The following is a 9,226-nucleotide window of genomic DNA, read 5'->3' as shown; positions in this document are numbered from 1 at the left end:
TCCCTAAATAAGTCAAATATCTCTAATTACGTAGCCTTCTAAGACTATTGCTATTTACATTTTAAAGCATTTATCATAATGCCAATTTTACACTTACCTGATTATATGAATAGTGTGTATTATTTACACTTGACTTAAAAGGTAGACACTATGTCTAGTTTTGCAAACCACTGATAAGTAGTAGATGATTAAAAAATAAGAGACTGAGATGCTTTTTGACTGGTAAGTTTTGTTCTGTTTGTTTGTCCTAAATTAAGGAACCAAATAGACTTATTTTTTTTAATTTATATCATCTTTTATTACAATCTATGATTATACTTACATATATTAAACCATTACAGAATTCCTATTTTAAGGCACTCCAGTCTCCCAAATTAAGGTACCTATTGTACTTTGTCCTCTAATTTCAAACATTAATATGAGAAGTAAAACTGCAACTTCATATTAAATTTGAGGCTTAAGTTTGTAGAACAAGTTAAGTACTTCCAGAAATCTCAAGTCAGAAATGAACAGGCTAGAAATTGAACTAATAATCTTACCACAGTTTGATTATCACTTTGTTTATTCTTATTACTCATTTACCTCTTTATTTATAAATCTAAACAGAATTAAAACTCTACTTTTGATGGTATAATAGAGATATTAATGGAAGAGACCAATCCACACATATGCTATATCCCTGGACATTTATCTTGCTTTAAAATGCTAATCTTTTATGCCTTGGGCTTCTTACTGAGCAGTGAATGTTTATCTATGCACAATCCATTTCTCTTCCTGCTGGGATTTTCTTTAGAGTCACCCGTGCCATCATTGAACAATTCTGAATGTGCTTCGTTAGTTTTCTTTGTTCTGCATGGAGTATTCTCAGAGATAACACTTTCAATTTCAGCTCCCATGGCTTCTCCTAAAGCTGTTAAAATTCCATCACGTTGGCTTACCATAAACTTTGTATCTTCTTCAATAAAGTACATAGGTGGTTTTAAGCCTATCTGTGAGGTCCATCAGCACTGAGATCTGCTTGCTTTTCTTTCATCTTGTAGATAATGTGTTGAGTTTTGGCTGTGGCCAGAGTCCTTTTCTAACCATCCCTAAGTCGATTTTAATAAAAAGGCTAACACTCCTGATATCTCCTATCAAAGTATGTTCAGCTTTCTGTTTATTAGTAACACAGCAAGTTATTAGTAAGGTAATCCCCTCTCCTGCGACATATCCTCGAAGGTCTTCATTTACAATTATATCAGAACAACCAAATAAACAGCACAGAATACTGAATTTCTTCCATACAGTATTGAAATACTGTATCCTAGAGCTGATGAGAGCTGCTGAAGTTTCTTTAGTTGCTACCTCTTATTCTGTTGGGTGGCCACTGTCCATTGGTTTTCTCATTGTGATAGTGTCCAAAACAAATTCCTAGGCATGCAGTTGGAAGCTCCAGAAATGTTTCTCAGCTTATCTAAAGCCTCAGCTTACTTTTTAATGAAAATTTAGAGCATGACAGATAAACCTAATTATTCTAATTTCCCATCCCTTAATAAAGTAAAGTAGTATAGCTTTGTGTTATCAGGCGCCATTTAGAAAACAGCTATTTTATGTATAGAAGAAAAGTTTTATTATTTTTAATTTGAGACCTAAATTTGGGAAAGATAAAATAAAAATACTGTCAGAGGAAAAAGATATAAACATAAGTCACAGGTATCCAGATATAATATGCAAGGAACAGTACACATAATATTTTAAAATACACACACACATGCACATATGCACTCAGCAATAAGTGACTATAATATCTGGCACTTTTAACTTTTACAAAAATCAATAAAAGTTATTAAAGATAATTTATAAATATGTAAAAAGGTACAAAGAATTAAAATATATTTATTTTAAAAAGAAACTGTTACTTGGGCACAGAATAACTAGTATTTAACAAAGAGAAAGCTCAAATTCTACTTAACTCCTTTTTTATTTGCATATCGTAGATTTAACAATGTGCAGTGGAGTCAAAATCCTTTTTTACCCCTTGTGAATAAATTTATTATATTTAGCCAATTTTGTTAAATTTTAAGCACATTTCATTGCTTCCATCTCTCAGTATTTTCAATTACTATGAGTCAGGCACACAAAATTCATTTCATTCATACCCTCTGCACTTACTGTACATCTTCAATGATACTTCATTACTTACTGTTACATTTGGTTTTTCTCCAAGATTTTGTTTATTTATTTACTTGACACAGAGAGAGAGACAGAGAAATCACAAGTAGGGAGAGAGGCAGACAGAGAGAGAAGGGGGAAGCAGGCTCCCTGCTGAGCAGAGAGCCCGATTCGGGACTCCATCCCAGGACCCTGAGATCATGACCTGAGCCGAAGGCAGAGGCTTTAACCCACTGAGCCACCCAGGTGCCCACTGTTCTTGGCAAGCATTTCATGGATCTGACAGCAAAAGCATAAGCAAGAAAAGCAAAACTAAACAAGTGGGACTGCATCAAACTGTAAAGATTCTCCAAAGCAAAAGAAATGATCAGCAAAATGAAAAGACAACCTGTGTAATGGGAGAAAATATTTACAAACCACATATCTGATAAAGGTTAGTATCTAAAATATATAAAGAATTCTTACAATTATTAGTCTTATACAAAGTAGAATATTATTTATACTGTGGTAAAATTAGGAAAACATAAAGTGTTGTTTTAAAAACTCAGATTAGTAGCTCTCATTTTAAAAAGAGCCTACTACTTAACAGAAATATTAAATTAACTTTTGTTAACACACATTATAAATCCTTATATTCACAAATCGTATTTTAGAACACTCTTTAAATTATGTTTATATGTTTATATATATCCTTATCTCTAACAAAGACCAAGACTATTAGCTTAATTCACCGAAGTTTAGAATATTTTTTTGTGGGGACAGGGGCAGAGAGAGAGAGACTCTTAGGCAGGCTCCTTGTCCAGCATGGAGCCCAGTATAGGACTTGATCTCACAACCCTGAAATCATGGTCTGAGCCAAAAATAGAGTTGACAACGGGCTGAGCCACCCAGGTGACTCTGGAATATATGTTTTTTTTTTTTTTTACAAAAGAAATATTTACTATCTAGCCTTTTACAGAGCTGTTTTAGGAAGGGGGGGAAAAAAGCTTTATTTAGAAGAGTCAAAATATGTAAAGCATTGAAAGTTAAACAATCAAAAAATTTCCTTATTTTTTATTCTAAATTTATATAAATCCTAAAAAAATGCATTAATTCAAATTTTAGCTCCAACAGATTGTAAGAGACCTTAAAAATTGATTTATTGAATGCTTGTTTTATGGAGCATCTCAAATGAACAAATTTGTTCATATCAAAAGTTCCTCTAACTGTCACTACAATTCCAAATTGCCCTTATTGAAATTATGCCAGTTAGAGGGATTTGCATATTAGTTAGGATTGTAACATGAAACATGAATAAAGCAGATTTTTAGTCTGGAAAGAACACAGATTTTTTAAAAACTCCATGAGAACTGAAATAGTCAGTAAGGACATAGTTGTGAAATCATGTATCTCCAGAACCTGACCAAAGACTAGTAGCTGAAGAAGCCTCTAGCTCCAGCAGAGGGAATTAAGTCAAATAATTTCAGGAATATAAAGGTGATACGGAGGAATATCCTTATAAGGTTTTTGAAAAGGTAAATTTATGTATCATTTGTCCAAAGACTCTAGGGTGACACACTAGTGTGGCATGAGATTTTGAAACTGTCAACTTCTAATCCACTTGAGAGGCCTGTTTTCCTGAAGTCTGTCTCCTATCCTTTGAGCTTCAACTTATAAACAGGTGTCCGCTTACAATGAGTGAGGGGACTAATCCAAACCAACATCTTTGTGCAAATAAAGTTTTATTGGAACACAGCCTCCTGCATTTACTACATTTTGTCTATGGTTGTTTCCATGCTGCAGTACAGATTTGAGTTGCAGCAAAGACTGGCCCATGGAGTCTAAAATATTTACCATCTGGCCTCCCTCAGAAAGACATTTATTGAGCCTTGTCATTGTTAAGAGACAAAGTCTTATAGACAATAGGCAAATAGAGAGGATGGCGGATGGCAAATTATTGCTATGGAAGATCCACATAAATGAAAATGCATACAAAGATATACAAATATGACCAATGACTTAGAAGTCTGGGGGGACTCTTAGGACAGAGATGAAAGCCAAATACTGAGAACTCTGTGAAATAATTGGAGCTCAGATTAAATATAAAACTTCATACTCCTGATAGGATGGCCCTCGGCAGAGGAAAACTCCCAAGCATCTCACATGTGCACACTACTGTAGGATTAAGCTTCTTGTTAGTATCACTGAGGGACTGCCTAAATCTTGGTGGGTACTCAGCTTGCTCGGCTTCACCAGACTGAGACTATTAGGAACACTCTACTGTTAGGTTAATTAGCTTGCTATAGCAAAGGAAAATGCAAGGCATGAGGAACCGTGAGGATTCTTAAAATGGGGAGTCAAGGAAGGTTATTTCGCAGCATCTTGGATGCTAAAATGAGTCATGGAATGATATTCACAGATATAGAATAGATTTTGTGAAATAAGGAGCCACTGGAAGATGGGTGTTCTTGCCTTAAATATATGTCTCTATAGAATTTATGGGGGTATGTGGTCTGTATTTTAGCTCCAAATGAATGTGTCTAAATAAACTGATGTTAAAGGACTTGGGCTTAGTTTATTTTGCATGTCATGCTTGGTACAGTTTATCTGTTGTGTGAGTCCTCACCCAATTTTGGAAATATGGTTTCTTTTTCAGTACAAGAACATGCATTGGAGTAATTAACACCACACTTGGGTTTATAGGGAAAAGATGTAATTGAGGATAGCTACAGCTTCTATTTGTACTTTTCTTAAATTGGTACAGCTTATTTTATATGTTTTATAAGCTTCCCTTCCTCCCTTGGCCTATAAACAAATGCTGATAAGAGTTGAGTGGAGTTATAAAACACTAAATGCTCCTGCTAAGATCTCTCCCTCTGTCTTCTACTCTGACATATTCAGCATTATCCCACTACTGCTCTGCTTTAAACTCCAGGGGGATTCTCAGTGTTCTTTTTAGCCTATCACCTCCAGAAGTCCAGGTTTCCTTAGGTGTGTATGATGTTTCAAACTATAGAATGTGAACTTGCAATACTTTTCCACATGATCATTTCTTATAGCCAAAATAGTTGTTTTTCTTACAGCTCTTGCCATCACCTGACTCAATATGTATTTAACTTATTTCTTTTTAAAGTTGGTACCTCCGGGGTGCCTGGGTGGCTCAGTGGGTTAAGCCTCTGCCTTCGGCTCAGGTCATGATTTCAGGGTCCTGGGATGGAGTCCCGCATCGGGCTCTCTGCTCAGTAGGGAGCCTGCTTCCCTCTCTCTCTCTCTGCCTGCCTCTCTGCCTATTTGTAATCTCTGTCTGTCAAATAAATAAATAAAATCTTAAAGTTGGTACCTCCTGTTTCAGTAGACAGAAGCTAGGGCACATGCCCTCTTCCCAAGTTTTCTATCTGTTGATTATTTAATCAAAAACTAACGTGTGTACTGTTATGAAGGGATTTTACAGATGCAATAAAATCTCAAACCAGCTGACTTTAAGATGAAAGAGATTATCCTTCTCTCCAGGTAGCATTTGTCAGTGAAGCCCTTTAAGAAGCAGTGTTTTCTCTGGCTGGTAGAAGAACAGAAAGACAGAGATATTCACATTGAGAGAAGAATCTGATGTGCTATTGCTGCCTTTGGAGATGGAATGGGTTATGTGCAAGGAACAGCCACAAGGAGCTAAATGTGATCCTTGGCCGATGGTAAAGAAACGAGGACCTCAGTCCTACAAAAACAAGATGAACTCTGCTAACAGTATGAATGATCTTGAAAGTGGATTATTTCCCAGAGAGTACAGATAAGAACATACCTCTGCCAATGTCTTGTTTTTCATCCTTGTGAGAACCTAAACAGAGGTCCCAGCCAATACCAGTCAGACTTTTGGCCTGCAGAACCAAAATAATAAATGGGTGATGTTTTCAGCTGTCATGAAAGTAGAGATATTTTTCCCCTTTTTGTTCATTGTTACATCATTAGGATCTAGAATTGTGCCTGAAATATAAGAAACCTTTTAGAAATAATTCTAGTTAGCACTGTGAACAGTTTGAGACTATTTTAATCCATAGACTCACTCTAGATATTTAGCTGTAAATCCAGTTGAGTAAAGTATTAAGGTTTAAATGTTTGACGAGACCATCTAAAAATCTTATATAAATGAAACAAGATGGGTTTGGGAGGGAGACAAACCATAAGTGACTCTTAATCTCACAAAACAAACTGAGGGTTGCTGGGGGGAAGGGGTTTGGGAGAAGGGGGTGGGATTATGGACATTGGGGAGGGTATGTGCTTTGGTGAGTGCTGTGAAGTGTGTAAACCTGGTGATTCACAGACCTGTACCCCTGGGGATAAAAATATGTTTATAAAAAATAAAAAATTAAAAAATAAATTTAAAAAAGACAATTTTGCTATAGAAGATAAAATCACACACAAAAACATCTTATATAATCTCTGGTAAAATTCTTAAAAAATTATAAAAGGCATCAGTGATACACTTACAAGTGTATTTTTTTGAGATGAATTGATTTCAGACACTGAATACTTGATTTAATGCATGTTTTAGTGCACTTTATGTGACACAAATTAATTTGCAATAGAAGCAAGAAACCTATCTCTAAGGTAATTAGTCATGGTCAAATCTTAATTATCTCCTTAAATAGAAAACAGGCTTATCAAGATATCTACTATGGTATTCTCGAATGGGATGCTCTCTTATTTGTTAATAAGCCTTTCCACTAAAATAAAATTCTATGATATAGATTTTAACACATGGACTTTGAAATAATGACACCCATTTTTTAACCCTTCTAGGCCCTATATTCCTTCCAGTCATTCCACAAGTTGCTTTTGTCTCTATACATGAGGAAAATGGGCCTCAGAGATATTACATACTAGCTTAAGATCAGAAAAATTGAATTGGTAAACCTAAGATTCCAGCAAAGGTGGATGTATTACTGAGGTTCCATGTTTGTCCTATTCTGACACACTGTCAATCAGTGATATTTGTTTATTAAATTCATCTGTAATTATTATGAATATATGTGAATTTATATCCCTGTCTGAATATTTGCACTGTGTAACAGTTTTATTGAATATTAACAAGATATGATCCTCATTTTCCTAGGCACCAATTTTATCCTGGAAACTTTGTTAGAAGGCCCGAATTATACAAACTTTTGTCATGAGGGCAATAGTCAAATCTCAAAACAAGTGGAAAAGTGAGTTAACTTTGATCAACAAATTAATGGAACAATCTTGAAACAACCAGTTATCAATCCATTAACATTTCTTTTACTTATGTCCCTTCAGTGCACATTTGTTGAGAGTACCTCATGTCCCTGGCATTATATTTTGTGCTAAATTCAGCATGATGTCTGTCCTTGGTATTTTGGGAGCTTTGAGGTGATATATTGTCAGAGGGCTGAAGCTGAAAGATGGTAGGTGTTAGCCTGAAGACGGGCAGTTGAGAGGGAAGAGGAGAGCAAAAATTTGGGAATATTCTAGATGAGAGAAAGTAAATAAAAAGAATGGAAAATTAAGCAGGATTTGCTTTTTTTTTTTTTTTTTTTTTTTTTTTTTAGGAACTAAAAGAAGTACACTGTTGTTGTATGTTAGAGTCCATTATGCGGGAAAGGAGCGCATAGAGACAGAGATTTAAAAAGGATGTGTATGCAGTGCCTTCTAAGTCGCATGAATACAGTTGAAATTTATGTGGTGCTGCTGAAGGGAATGCAATGAGTAGGTTTTTTATTTGTTCATTCGCTCATTCAACAATATTCATGAAAGGCTTGCTTTGGGTGCTGTGTGCCAGGCACTGGCTCATGGGTTAGGAGCGAGACTGCAGTGAATTTATCGTTGTCAGGGTCCTTTCCCTCATGGAGCTTATTATCTGGATTGGTGGTTTTGAAAGGTCATTCTGCTGCAACATTAATAAACTGTGGCAAGGAAAGACCAGATCGAAGACGCTGGGACAGGGAGCAAACAAGGATGAGTGCCTGAGCTGAGGATTTCGGATCTAGCACCAAGGAAGTCATTGGTGGCAGAAGTAGGGATATATTGGATGGAGGGGGCATCTCGACCCCTTCTTTTCATAAAGTTAGAATGAGATGGAGGGCAGGTACTGTATGTCTTTATCACTGTATTTCTAGTCCCTTGTCTACTAATTTAACCTTGACTCTCTATCATCATCTTTGCCAGATCATTGATTACAAGCATTCTTGTAATCAGCTCTGCTTAACCTACAGTTGGGACTAAATTTGATGGTTTGGGGTATTTTTTTTTCCCTGATTTTTAAAATCTACAAATAAGTACTATTTTCCTGAACAATGAATTCCTTAACTTTTTGGACATTTTTCTTTTTGGTATTATAGGGATATAGTCACATTCAGGTAAAGACTGCATAGCATGTTAATGAGTGGTTAGTGAATCTCTCTTTCCCCCAAATATTTACTAATCTACTAAAAAATTTATAAGATGATCACTTCCCAAATTGACAACCTACTTTAGGAACTATTTGTGCATTTATTTTTTTTGTACTGTGCAATATATTCTTGTATAGAGAAGTTTGCTTTATAATAATTCATTTGTAAATGCTGGCATTCGCTCACAGTATTTAAAACAAAAAGTTCAAATTATTATTTGAGCTTTCTTCCTTACCCTTGAAAGAGAAAATAAATGAATTTTCTCCTTTTATGTTTTTCATCGTTTTTAAAGTTATATTACATTTGTAAAGTGTCTGCTTTTAAAATTATTTTTTTGGTTTTGTAAAAGGAAATACATTCAATGTATTTAATAATTCTTTAAATATTAAATTTAGAATATATTTATAGTTTTCCAAATAGTTCTTTCTTCCATCACATTCTCAAAACAAAAACATGGGCCTTTTATTCATATTCCCTGTTTTCAGGTCCCATTCTTTTTGAAAAAGTGTTATTTGGAGATTTGAAAGGTTCCAACTTTATGTTGATATCTGGCAGAGAGAAATTTCAGAATAAGTTCTCTTCTTAAACACCCTGACAATTTTAGCTTTGTTATTAGCTATGTTATAACTTATTAATGAATTTGATGGAAGTCACAAGGTTGGATTTGTATATATTTGTATTTAACTTTTCTT

The 9,226-nt window shown here is 34.9% G+C and overlaps 1 pseudogene; it reads right to left on the bottom strand.

Annotated features, from left to right (window-relative positions):
• Positions 1–713: 713 nt before the first annotated feature.
• Positions 714–8,186, bottom strand: LOC131839719 (ethanolamine-phosphate phospho-lyase-like; annotated as a pseudogene).
• Positions 8,187–9,226: the final 1,040 nt, after the last annotated feature.

The sequence above is a fragment of the Mustela lutreola genome, chromosome 8 (genome assembly GCF_030435805.1).
Source record: "Mustela lutreola isolate mMusLut2 chromosome 8, mMusLut2.pri, whole genome shotgun sequence".
NCBI classification, from domain to species: domain Eukaryota; kingdom Metazoa; phylum Chordata; class Mammalia; order Carnivora; family Mustelidae; genus Mustela; species Mustela lutreola.
Note: the sequence above shows the minus strand (reverse complement) of the source record. Positions and strands in the feature narration are given on the sequence as shown.